Here is a 13,523-nt window from a genome sequence, read left to right as displayed (position 1 = left end):
TTAATAACATATTATAAACACTGAAACTACACTCATAACTAAATTTCGGGTTGGATCATTAATATAAGTTTGCTAGTTAGGAGATATCAGTTTACACAACATTACCGTAAATAATTTGTTTCAGACTTGAATATATATATATATATATATAAGAATGTGTTATAATACTGAAGGAACGTGGCCAGGCTCTAACGGGTCTGCATCTAACATTGTAAGGTAGATTCGTTACTCGTATATTATATTCTTTCTTTCCTGTTATCCCTATACCTCAATTGGCATTACATGTTCCGTAAGTCCCTATACGTTTCGAAAGAGTTTGCCCTGAAAATGTAGCTTTCTCACAGAAATGACTGCTTTACCTCCTGTAGGCGGAAACTCAAGACAATGAAAGAATCCTAAAATCGCACGAAAGTTGCAAAAAAGAATCACCTAACAGAACGGAATGTACATTTACGTTTTTGTCGTTCTCCCGGAGATAATGTAATGTAAACCTTACCTGCTGTGGAAACATTAACTAAATTTGTGGAGAAGGAACTTGTCTCCCTCAAAAGAAATAACAAATTATAATACATTATTCATCTTTTTACACGAACTGACGTGGCACATCCTTGGGGTGTTTCAACATTATTGATAATTATGTGGTAACATCTAAGTGGCTATTAAGAAATAAAGTATTTCATAATGGAATATTACTCCACAGCAAAACAATCACTTATGTAGTTGTCCTCATTCATTAATGGCACATAATTTTATTACAGAATTAATCTATGATTAAATGAGAGTAATAAAAAAACACAGTACTATTGATTTTGTATGCGAAGCTCTAGAACATGCATTACGTTTAATGAGAGGTAATAAATTTGAGTGTTAATATTGTTTTAGCCTTATATTTTGCAAACTAAGAACTCAAACAAATAATGCATCTCTTGTTGCACTTTATACATAGAACGAAAGCTCAGTATATACATTTACATTTTACACATAAGCAGAACTTATAGCATTAATTATAACACTAATTATTCTCAATATATTGATATTAATGATTCAATAAATTATATTTCAAATTTAACAAAATCTATAGGAACCACAGTCAAAAGTTCATAAAATTTCTTTGGTGATACAATTTGCATAACTATTATATCCTGCATGCTAACAGAACTAAATTTATTACAATATTTTGTATCGGAATCAGTTTCTCTTTGTGAGAATGCATTCTAAACTTCAATACTCCATGATTTGAAAGCTCGTAATGTTGAAAGAATGATGTTCTGTAACTTGTATTGTGTGACGCAAAAACCGAAGGGTTCGAAAAATAAGTAAAGCAAATGGAACATATATTCAATTTAGTAATACATTTTGAATATATGTGAAGACGATTACCACTTTGCACCCATTTTTCCCCTGTATTGTGGCCACCACCAGAAAACGTGAAAATGTTTATTTCTGTTTGCGTATTTTGTCAACACCACTTATTGTTAGAATGATAATCGGTCTTGATATTCCAAATTACCAGAAAAAAAAAGTTGTCTGTTTACATTCCATAGGCAAAGTGGAATCCGTTCATATTATACGTATGATAATGAAACCCGAAATTTACTGACCCACAAATTCTACTCCGTTTTCGTTATAAAACTATTCAATGCACAGGGGTACCAACTTTTGCGTTTGTAATATTTGCAATATTTTAGTTATGATAATCACCAGAGAGCAATCAAAAAGAGGGACGAATACTTTTTTCACTTTTTCTTTCTGGCGTTTTAGGATATTTCTTCTATTCCCCCTTTCTCTCTTCCACAAGGTTTAATTTATTAGAGTAATTAAGATATAATGCAAACGTCTCCTAAAGAGTGGTATCTCCGGATATATACTTCGTTAACCGACCCCTTCCCCTCAATAACCAACCATCATTAAAACAAATCAAAATTTATTTATATGTAGTCATTTTACTTCAAAATATTCCACCCTCCTTTCTGAACCAAAAATAAAATGTACTTAAAGCAGAATTTGTCACTATGGTTATAATCTTCTTTTCGTTTCTGTCTTGGAAAGAAGGGTTTTAAAACCAGTATGCGTTCTTAACTATATTAATTTATGAACACTTTCTGAAATGGACAAGTTTATGGAATACGATAGCACTTACAAGGAACACTACCAACATGTTTCTCTCTGATTTTGATAAAATTTGGCATGTAGCTACTACACATTAAAAAAAGTTACACGATGTTTATTTCTTTATTGTTTTTTATTTTTTATTTCATTTTATTTTATTTTTTAATTTTTTTTTGCGAAAAGACGTTTAGAGGGCAAAAACTTCAACAAATTTCGGAAAGTTGACGTGGCCAACGAGAAGGGGACCGAAGTAAATGAAATTGCGCACAGAGGTTCACTGAACTTTTTTAAATATTTTTCGGACAATGTCTTCCGGTGCCGCAATCGGCCTAAAGTTTTGGAAAAGGCAACGTAGGCAACACGCACTACACAGTATGTAAACTGTGTGTTTTATCTTCCAATACGGTTCTCCAGAGCATATTTCTCTATGTAATCGTTCTTCAACTTTATGTGCTATACTGACACGGTGCAGTTCTTTTCTTATTTTAACAACAAAATGGCCTAAAATAACCCAAAGCTCAAACGAGGAGGTGACTACACGTCGAGCTCCGCCATCCAGCACGAAGTGCTAACGATAATGCATAAAAAGGAAGTTACTACCATTATCATAAGTCCAAATATATTCGGAAGTCTAATATGGTGGCTTCACCAAAGGAAACTATCGAGGTGCTAACGATAACGCATATATAATCTAATGTGACCATTATCAGGAGGAAAATTTAAGTCGAAAATCCTAATATGCCAGTATCATCATAGAAAACAATCGAGGCGCTAACGGTAACGCCTAAATCAATATATCTGAGTTGCTAGCCATAACGGAAAAAATAGCTCCATTATCAGAAGGCAAAATATATTCGGAAATCTAATATGGAGAAAATCAGGATCAATTGTTTTCTTTGAGGATCCTCCATTAAATATGTTTTAATATATTTGGCCTTATGATAATGGCACTATCTTTCTTTTATGCCGTATTGTCGACACTAATTCAATACTAACTTTGTATACAGGCTTCATCTCAATCTGTTGAATGGGTCTAGTTAGGTTCACTCTGGAATATTTTGTAATCTATGACAGAAAGTTAAATTAGTGCTGACGATACCGCATAGAAAGAAAATCAGAGCTATGTTCAGTATTATAAAAATGAAGATCGATTGCTTTCTCTGATGATGTCACCATATCACATTTACAAATATATTTGGCCTTTATATATTTTTTGCCTGAATCATTCACGTTAGATGACAGCGACATGCCGCATCGTGAGTTTTTATTTAAACAAAGAGTCGCGTAGTCTCTTAGTTTAGCTTGTCACACTCATTGTGAAGGTCTACATAATGATGTGGTTCACGATTCGACGGTATCCTTCTTGCAGTGACGCGGCGCAACACGTGTGGAAGATCGACCAGCTTTCGTCAGACATTTTACCAGAAAATCTGAAGAAAATAATCTTTTCGATGTCCCAAACTAATGGCTATTTCTCACATCCTGAAAATATGTTGCTGGAAATGATCACCGACTCTTTTCAAGTTATTCGGACTTTTGGATGCAGACGAGTAAAAACCTCCTGCGCCATGGCCCCAAGGAATCCATTCCAGAATTTTTCGAGTCTGACTGTAACTTTGAAACTGATTATGATATGATAAGCTAGTCCTCCGTGAATGTCAATGAACCGTCCTTGACTAAACCACTTACATCGTAAAAAGTAGAAGAAAATGTCTAAAGTGCAGTAGTCGCAGCTAAATCGATAACGGAATCTCCATGTCATACCCTCGTCGTGAAAAGGATGGTACAAAAAGCTACTGTATCACCTGAAAAGAAATATGGATTTAAAAAAGAGACCGCTTTTTTTCGAGCAAGACTGCTGTCCAGAAAAAATATTTCCAGTTTTGAGTCGATACAATACTTCGTCACCTAAATTTTATTTATTTATTTATTTATTTCATTATTTATTTCTTTAGGTCTTAACAACATGTTTATTCTCTATTGGGTATGTGGGTCAGAGAAGTACAACGTGCAGTCACCTCCTAGTTTGAGTTCTGGGTTATTTTAAGCCATTTTATGGTTAAAATAAGAGAAGAACTGAACATATTGGAGATGTCAGTATAGCACATGAAGTTGAAGAACGATTACATAGAGAAATATGCTCTTCCAAGGCGTATCGGAAGATAAAACATATATTATATAATGTGTAATGCGTTTTGCCTATGTTGACTTTTTCAAATCTTTAGGCCGATGCGGCCCCTGAAGACATCATCCGAAAAATGTGAAAAAATTCAGTGAACTTCTGTTATTGGTGGGCAACTTTTTCCATGTGAGCTGTTATCGATTTCGAAATCTTTTTTCGATCCACCCTACTGCGCAAATAGAGTACATGGAAAATCAGGGAATAGGCATTCATTATTTTCCTGTAAAAAAGGCTGGCTGTGGCACAAAGGCATATTCGATCACGAAATAACAAAATTTCTGAGAAAGTCTAATTCAGAAGCATCTATAGCACATCCAGAATTTCGACGAAACTCTATTTAGGTACAATACGCAAAATAAGCTAATACTCCTTAAAAAACTATCAAGACGTATGTGTGCTACGAAATACTAATATAACAATTTTTCTATATAATCTTTTTCACTTTTTCTGCCACTATCCTCTGAATGTTCTAACTGAGTACAGTACTTTCACAAACTACTATATCCGTAATTTCCATTTCCGTAAACCAATAAATATGAAATAATATATTAAAAATAATGAGAAAGTTGGCATGTTTATTACATGTACCACTGGAAAAGAAACAACTGGTTATTTGAGCTCAGAAATAGTGGGAATGATTAATTCGCCACACAATTCCGTAATAACTCTGCATGGACTATATATTTACCTGTTTCTCGGTGGAGGCAACTGGAATATCATTACCATAATCATTGGCGAATAATCAATTCTACTTGCCACGATATCGAGTCGTTGTTTTATACGCTTGGTATGTCAATGTCAAAAAACCAGAATGATGAGCAAACTTTCAGACGTCTATGGAGTACTCTTACAATATGAATAGCTTACCAAAATGTGATATTTGTGGAAATGTTACTGATTTGTTGTGGGTGATGCAAGAAATTATTATGCTTTAAACAGTTTATACATGAACTACTGCTACTGTGAAAGGTTTTTGAGTAAACACATCTATCAGTACTACTCGACGTAGACTGTGTATATGTAATATAACATGCATAGGTATTTGTAATAAAAGTGACTATCAGACAGAATATTAGAGACTCTAGGCACTGGTTTTGTGATAAATACAAAAACAAATTATTATTTACATTTCATACGCCACAATTCGTTTCATGAGTTTACCTTCTGCATATCCAACCTCAGAGGTCACATCCTAGACAATTCTCGTGACTAGTAGATTACATATCTGCATTTACGTCCTTAAATTTAACAGAGAACATCTGACGTGAACTTCGTAATATATAGACAGATGTAGGGGCTATGGCACAAACTGTCATCCTGTTGACTAGCAACAGCTGAAATCGATTTACAATATGGCCCATACAACAGCCGGATATAAGTGCGTTCAACAATTGAAAAATATTTTATGAAAGTTACATTTCTCATAGATTACAACACTTGCAAAGTCGTGTATACATGTATGTTCTACCTGAGCTAGTGGTCTAGAATTGCAAATTTTTGCTAGTAGGACCGTTGCACACATTGCTTTCCCGCAATAAAATAAAAAAAGGACATTCGTTTATTTGTTTTATATTGTCCCTAAACGACATCTTCTTGCTGTTCTGTATATATGTTAATTGAATTTAAAATTTTAATATTTCGTGATCACACGTTTAGAAGGTTCAGTTCCCCCACTAAACCGTCTTATTTTTCAGGAAAATACGAAACAAGTGTTTCCTCAATTTACCTATACAATCTCTAGGCACAATTTTACTCTTCTAGGCCTACATCTCCTTGTCCTTCGGGTGTCAACTTTAGATATTTTGTGTAGGGGCTTATGCTACCTAAAATTGAACACGTTTTCTTTTATTTTATGCCATTCTTCTTTAACGTAGTTTCGTCATAATTATTAACGTATTATATACACTTGAGTACTACACTCGTAATCAAATTTAATATTACGTTATCATAAGATTGAAGCTGTCTGTATCCTTCCAAACCAGAATTTTCCCATAATTATGAAACACTTATTCGTCTATTTTATGTCTAGTATATATTTGCGCGGTTTCGTCAAATCGCCCCCTTTCTTTCTGCTCTAGTAGAGCCCATGTCGAATTGATAAAAAAAAGTTTCCTTATTTTGCCGTATTGTCCCTGAAAACCGTTTCTTTGATATTTTCTTTGCTCTCCATGTATCCTTGAATTACATTTAGACCCTATTAAAAATTTTGATAAGTAATAATCATACGTTTCGAGAGGTCTATTTTCCACCCAACATTTTCTCTTTTAGGAAAATACGAAAGACGTGTTCCTTACTCTACGTCTACAATATCTACCCACAATTTCATACAGGTCGGACTACTTCTTTTTCCCTTCAAATGTCGACTTTCAGAATGTTGGGTGGGTTTTTCTCCCCCATAACCGCTTCTCCGCAGAATAAAGCAGGTATTTACTTATTTCGTGTTGAGTATTTACCTGAAAAATTTTATCAAAATCAACTTGGATTACTAACATGATGTTTCTTAGTCTATATCAGTTTGCACAATTCTAGGGTAAATAATTTGTTTCTGACCTGATTTGAATATTTGTTTTGAATAATTACGTGACATATTAATATAATAACATGTATTACTGACAGAATATGGTACCGCGTTATATGAGAGTGCATCTATGTTAGATTCAATATTCATATGTTATTTTCTTTCCAGTTACCCTCATATCCTGATTTTCTCTAGATTTCTTAATAGACTCTGGACATTTGGAAACAAGTCGACCCTGATGGAAAATGTAGGAACAACTTAATTACCTCCTTTAGATAAAAACTAAAGACAAAGAAGAATCTTACACTCAAAGAAAGTTGGGAAAAGTTCAGCTGATAGAAAGGAATGAAGGTTTACATTTTCTCTTGTTTACCCAGAACTAATGATATCTGAACTTTACCTTTTGCAGAAACACTAATTACCCTTGTGGAGAAGTAACTGTGTCTCCCTCAAAAGATATACCAAATTGTATTAAATTATTCGTCTGTTCACATGAACTGACCATTAACATCATTGGGGTCTTTCAACATTATTGTCAACTATGTGGTAACATTTACATGACTATTGAGAAATGAAGTGTTTCATAATAGAATTTTACCCCACAGCAAAACAATCACTTAGGTAGTTGTCCTCATTTATTAATAGCACTCAATTTCGTAACTGAATTAAACTATGATTAAATGAGAAGCAATAAAAAACACGGTACTATCAATTTGAATTGCTTAACTCTAGAACATGCATTCAGTTCTAATGAGAGGTAATAAAGTTGAATGCTATTATTATTTGAGTGCCTTATATTTCTCAAAATAAGAAATGAAACAAATAATGCATCTCTTATCGCAGTTTAATCGTAGGACGAGATACCATTATATAAGTTTCAATTTTACACATTCTTAGAACTTTTAGTATTAAGTATTATCATAATTACGTCATTTCTTAAAATATTGAATTAAATCATTCAATTAGAATGAATTTCACACTTAACAAAAGTCTAAAAGAACCATGATCGAAGATTTGAAAAATTACACTTGTGATATAATTTGCATTACAATTATATACTTAGTGTAAATAAAACTAGATATACTATACTATTACGTATTACAATGAATCTATTTATGACAATGCAATCTCACTTTCAACATTAGATACTTTGAAAGATGATAGTGTTCAAAAATGAATTCGATCAGAGGTATTGTGTGATGAGAAGACCGAAGGATTCGAAAAATAAATGTAGTAAATACATTTTGTATTTTATATTTAGGAATACATGCACAATATACTATATATAATTATATATATATATATATATATATATATATATATATATATATATATATAGGGTGCGGCAGCTATTTGAGTACACATAGTATAAGTGAGACAGTATCCTGTATATCGTTGTAACATATCCCTTTTTTGTAGGTAAACATGGCTAACAATACGCTAACCCAGGAGATGAAGATTCATGCAGTCACTAGCTCCTTGGCTGCAGGACATGCTGAATCCAACATCGCTGGCTTCCTGAACGTCGCCCAGTCATTCGTATTCATATTTCTGGGAGAACTTGTGGCCGCCAGTGGCTTTCCAAAGGAAATGACATTGTTAACACTCGTACTGGGATAGGACGCCCAAATTTGTTGCTTCTGTCCAAGCTGTTGTCGAAGCGGACTCAGGGAAGTCCATGACGGTACTCAGAAGGGAGAAACTGGTTAAAGAGACCAGCATTCGACGTGTGCTGTATTAAGAACTCCATTACAAGTAGTACGTGATGCGTGAGTAGTACGGCTCCCAGTTCATGTCCGCGAGAACCAGGAAGTATAGAGTTACCCGCGCCAGGCGCCTTTTGAACAATTTGAAACATCCGAGCAGCAAATAGAAATGCTCTGATTCTTCTCGGATGAGAAACTCTTTTTTTTCATGAGCCAAAAGGCCAATGGCAGAAATGACCGGTGGTTGTGTAAAACACCTGAGGAGGTTCCGACCGTCATTCACTCAACGTTCCCAGCTTCCGGGACGGATCTGGTGGTCGTGAACATTGAGGACGAAGTGTTGCCTACAAATTTTTTAGTCAAGGTGTCAGAGCCAAGGTCGCTGCTTGCATGTGTTGAAGATGGTTGTGCAGCCCTGGATTACTGCTATAACAAGTGGCATGCCATGTGTCTTCAGCACGGCTCTGCTCCCGTCCATACGGCACATTGAGCCCAAAAATAGCTGGCAAAGAAATTTCACAACCACGTCACCCAAAACATGTGATCCCCAGCTCTCCTGGTGTCAACCTTTTAGACTTCTACGTCTAGGGAGTGGTTGAGAAGGCCTTCAATGAACAAACACACAACAATGTAGCAGGTCTCAGAGCCGCTTTTGGATATGCCATGACAAGCAATCACCTTACCCACCTCGTTCATTACTGCCGACGGTTTCAACAAGGTTTAGAGGCTGTTATTGCGGCAGATGGAGGTTTCATTCAATGATATCCTGTACTGAATCTGCCTACACGTTCAGATAACGTTTAATAGTCATTAAACGCTCTATTTTCAGTCTCTGCTCTTTTTTACAGCCTATGTTATTATTTTTGTAGTTTTAAAATTTGCTTAAAAATAAGTGCAAAGAAAATATATGCGGGAGTGTTTAAAATTTCATATGTTAGCTTTAAATAGATTATTTGAACTCACGGAAGTTTTTACACTTACTCTTCACTAAGATTCGATATGTAGTTCATTACACTCTTTAAACAGTTCGTTCTATGTAGTTACAAAGCAACAATAGGCAAATGCTATTGCAACCATAAAATGAATAATACAGGCTTGAAATATATAGTTCAAAAAATCAACATTATTTAGTTTAACATTATAAATTATTTTTATTCTTTTTCTTAATCTTGGAATCTTTATGTTCAATTTAGTGCTGCAAATTTATTCATAAGCCCGATATAAACGTATAGAAAAATATAGACATTATCGTTGCATAAATTGGCTGCAGAAAGATGGGACTTGATAAATTCCCTTGTGTTAAACAAATTATCAAAGACTTCTGGACCATAATATGTTATTTATGGTCAGTTTCTCAAATTCCTAGAACACGAAGCCTACCATATGTGTGGGTATGAGTTCCCTTTTCTACAATCTTAAAACCAAAGTAAAAATGAAATCTTTAAGCTTTACGTCCCACGTTTATTCCATGGTTAGGCTAAGGGAGACGGTGATGATGAGAAATGAATGAAATGGTGGAATGAAGAAAGTAGGAGGAAACGGAAGTACCCCGAAAAAACACGAGAACGGTGTTTGTCCACCACAACGTCCACACGGCGCGAGCTGGGATTGAGCCAGGGACCCCAAGCATCTGATGTGAAAGCTCTATGACTGATCCACCTCGCCCCCATAAATCTAAACTAAAGTTCACAAACTTTTTTAACTGAAGGCTGTTTTTTCTTAGTTTTAGATGTAAGCTCACCACATACACATAACAAAATAGGTTTGCTCTAACACGCACGTGACATTGCGTTCCAATGCACGGAGATAAATGTTTATTCAGGACTTTCTTCAGACCCAGGTGCACAGCACACACTACCACAAAAAGACACAACGCTGCAAATCTGAGCTCTGTCAACGAAACACCACTCTGCAAGTAGCAATATAATCGAACCAAAAGTTACTCAATAATAAAACATATGGAAGCAGAATTATTATTATTATTAAATTTTGTGCCTTTTGGCAGGTCATGGGAGTAATAAGGGTTCTTCTTCTTCTTAATTTTCAGTTTGGGTATGGAAATACTTCTCCATGTTTCTCGATTTTCAGCTTCCTCTTATAACTCACAACATTTTCTTCTAATTTTCAAGTCATCGATCATTTGTGTTCCTCTTCTCCCTACTTCTCGTTTCCTTTCTATCTTTCTTTTTATGGTGGTATGAAGAAGACAATATCTTCGCAAGATGTGTCCAATCCAATTGGCCTTTCTACGAAGGATGGTGGCTAGGAGCGCCCTCTTCTCTCCTATTAGTTGTAAAATGTCTTCGTTTGTTACTCTTTCTGTCCACTTTTATCTTCCCCATCTTCCTCCTCCACCACATTTTGAAACTCTCTAAATATTTCTTCTCTAACTTCCGTAATGTTCAAGTCTCTGAACCATAAAGTCCATTGCTCCTAATGTAGCACTTGACCATTTTTTTTCTTAGTGCAATATTAAGGCTGCTTGTTAAGAGTTAGACAACAGAAATCTTAACTCGTTTATCACTGAAATCTAAACCCACTTAGATGTTAATGAGCTACTACCTGAAATGAAGATAAGGAGTGTGGAGAAATATGAAAAACTAGTGTTTCCTATTAAAATGCAGAAAAAGACTCTTACGCAGTAGTAGATAATTGACGTGAATTGGAGAACCCGTCTTAAGTAGCGTATTTCACCTCTAAAGAAGACAAATTTTTGCTTAGATGATTCCTAGATGAGCATAAGATATATTACGCATGCAACATTATTTTATCTGAAACAGATTTCTGCCCTGCCCGTTGGTCTAGTTGGTACCACGCTCGCCTCCGATGTACAGGTTCTCGGGTTCGATTCCAGGTAGTAAAACATTCAACGACACGGTAAATCAGATTCCAACTTAAACTATAGGCCTATATCTCATATACCCTGTCACAGGTTCCCGATGCTCATTTATTGCTTTTAAATGAAAACGGCAAAGCAGTGTTAATTTTTGAACTTAATCGACCAGGCCTCGTATATGAAAGGAGGTTCTCAGAACTATTCTCTCACAGGTTTGGTATGCTTGTTTTGTATTTGTGTGCTTGGCCCTTGTTTATGTCCATATACGGTTAGAAAATAGTAGGCTGCCAACGTGATGTCTACATTCGTTGTTACTGCACCATGGATTTTAACCATCGGGAAATTTTCCTTCCACCCACGCCTTGTTGTATGTCAAAGCTAGTTGAACGAACAGACTCATTCGCGCGCTTCTACTTTCACCCTCACGGACCTTTTCGTGTCCGTACTGTTGAAAATTGCTTACTATTCTTTGTGTGAAGTGAACTCCCCTGTTTGGGTTGAGTTTGTAAAGCCTAATATTTATTTGAAATTTAGTTACGCACATTCGAGCGACGAAGTGAACTTTTGAATTTCTTATTGGCGTTATACTTTGTTAAATATCGTGTGCAGCGGACATATAGTGTTTCCATACATTTTGATGCATTACCATGCCTTCCAATGTTGAGTAGTTTTGCGGCGCCTGGCGCATCTATAAGCGAAAATTGAATGGAACGATTGTGAAGTGCAAACTCAATGGCGAGGTCGAAATGAAATGAAATCTTTGAGTTTTACGTCCCACGGTTATGCCGGTTAGGCTAAAGGAGACGGTGATGATGAGTAATGAATGAAATTGTGGAATGAAGAAAGTGGGATGAAACGGGAGAACCCCGAGAAAACCCACGCACACGGTGTTTGTCCACCACAAAGTTCACTTGCGGGGGCTGGGATCGAACCCGGGACCCCTAGCACCAGAGGTGAACGCTCTACCACTGAGCCACCGCGGCCCCCAATGGCGAAGTCGAGTTGGGAGCATCATCTATGACGTATATCGTGAAATTCCTCTGATTACTTAGATTCGACACCAGGACCACGACGACCCATGAACGGAGTACTTGGTCGAGGATCGTAGTGAGTATCACATACAGTTCAAATAATTAATCATGTCACCAATCACCAAAGGTTAGAATCGTGAACGGCCCTAAATATTAAAAAAAATAAAAATGTGTTTGTCTATGAGTTCAATGTTAGTTTTGAGCGTAGTATAGTTTATGTTGAGTGTCATTATATGTGTTATACATTGCAAACCGATGTTTTCTTCATTTGTTCACAGAATTAGTTTTTAGCTTGTTGTTCGCTTTTATTACAATATATATACTCTACAGTACTTATACTCTTATCGGCCGCTTCCCAACTCCTGTTGTTATAGAATGTAAGTATTGGATGAATGGATTTCGGTCGTGGGAAAGCTGGAAATATATATGAGAGAGGAAAGACGGGGTATGCAAAAGAGAGACGACGAGAAAAATAAATAATGCATCTGTGCTTGAAGGACATTTTAACCCCGACGAAACGACGATAATAAGCCACTGCTGAAACCGTACCCTAAATTTCAGGAAGCAAACCAAACTTTAAACATATTTCATCACCACAGCTAATAAGAAGGTACTTCACAGAAAAATCTTAAACTTTTCAATTGTTTCACAAAATTGGAATGTGATATATAAAAAAGTAATTAGAGATTTGATTTTATTGTAAAAGTTCATAAGGCAAACATATTTCTATATAATGGAAAAAATTCGTGTTGCACAGTGATATTAATTATTTGGTACTACTATAACTATTTATTTAACTGATTATTTAATTCTGCCGCTATATTCTGAATGTTTAAACTGAGTAGCGTGAAAAGAAGAATGACATATGTAACAAGGTTTAATTCCCACGACCTGACCTGTAGATAATAAGACTCATAAACCACAAGAGTCGATAACACAGACTGATCCATGAAACGAATTCAACTGTCTGAGACAGTATTCCAAATAGAGTCATCAAACCTGACAAGGAGACAGGCATTACCTGGAGTGGAATAGCGACCCCAACAAACCATTGACTATGATTAACCCGGAAGGAACCGGAGGCGATAAAACATTGTAATATATAATGCGGGTGGTATCTAATGATTCTGTAGCAAAAATG

This window comes from Thermobia domestica, chromosome 3 (genome assembly GCF_964235325.1).
Source record: "Thermobia domestica chromosome 3, izTheDome1.hap1.1, whole genome shotgun sequence".
Lineage (NCBI taxonomy): Eukaryota > Metazoa > Arthropoda > Insecta > Zygentoma > Lepismatidae > Thermobia > Thermobia domestica.
The sequence above is the reverse complement of the archived record's forward strand: the minus strand, read 5'-3'. Positions refer to the sequence as shown.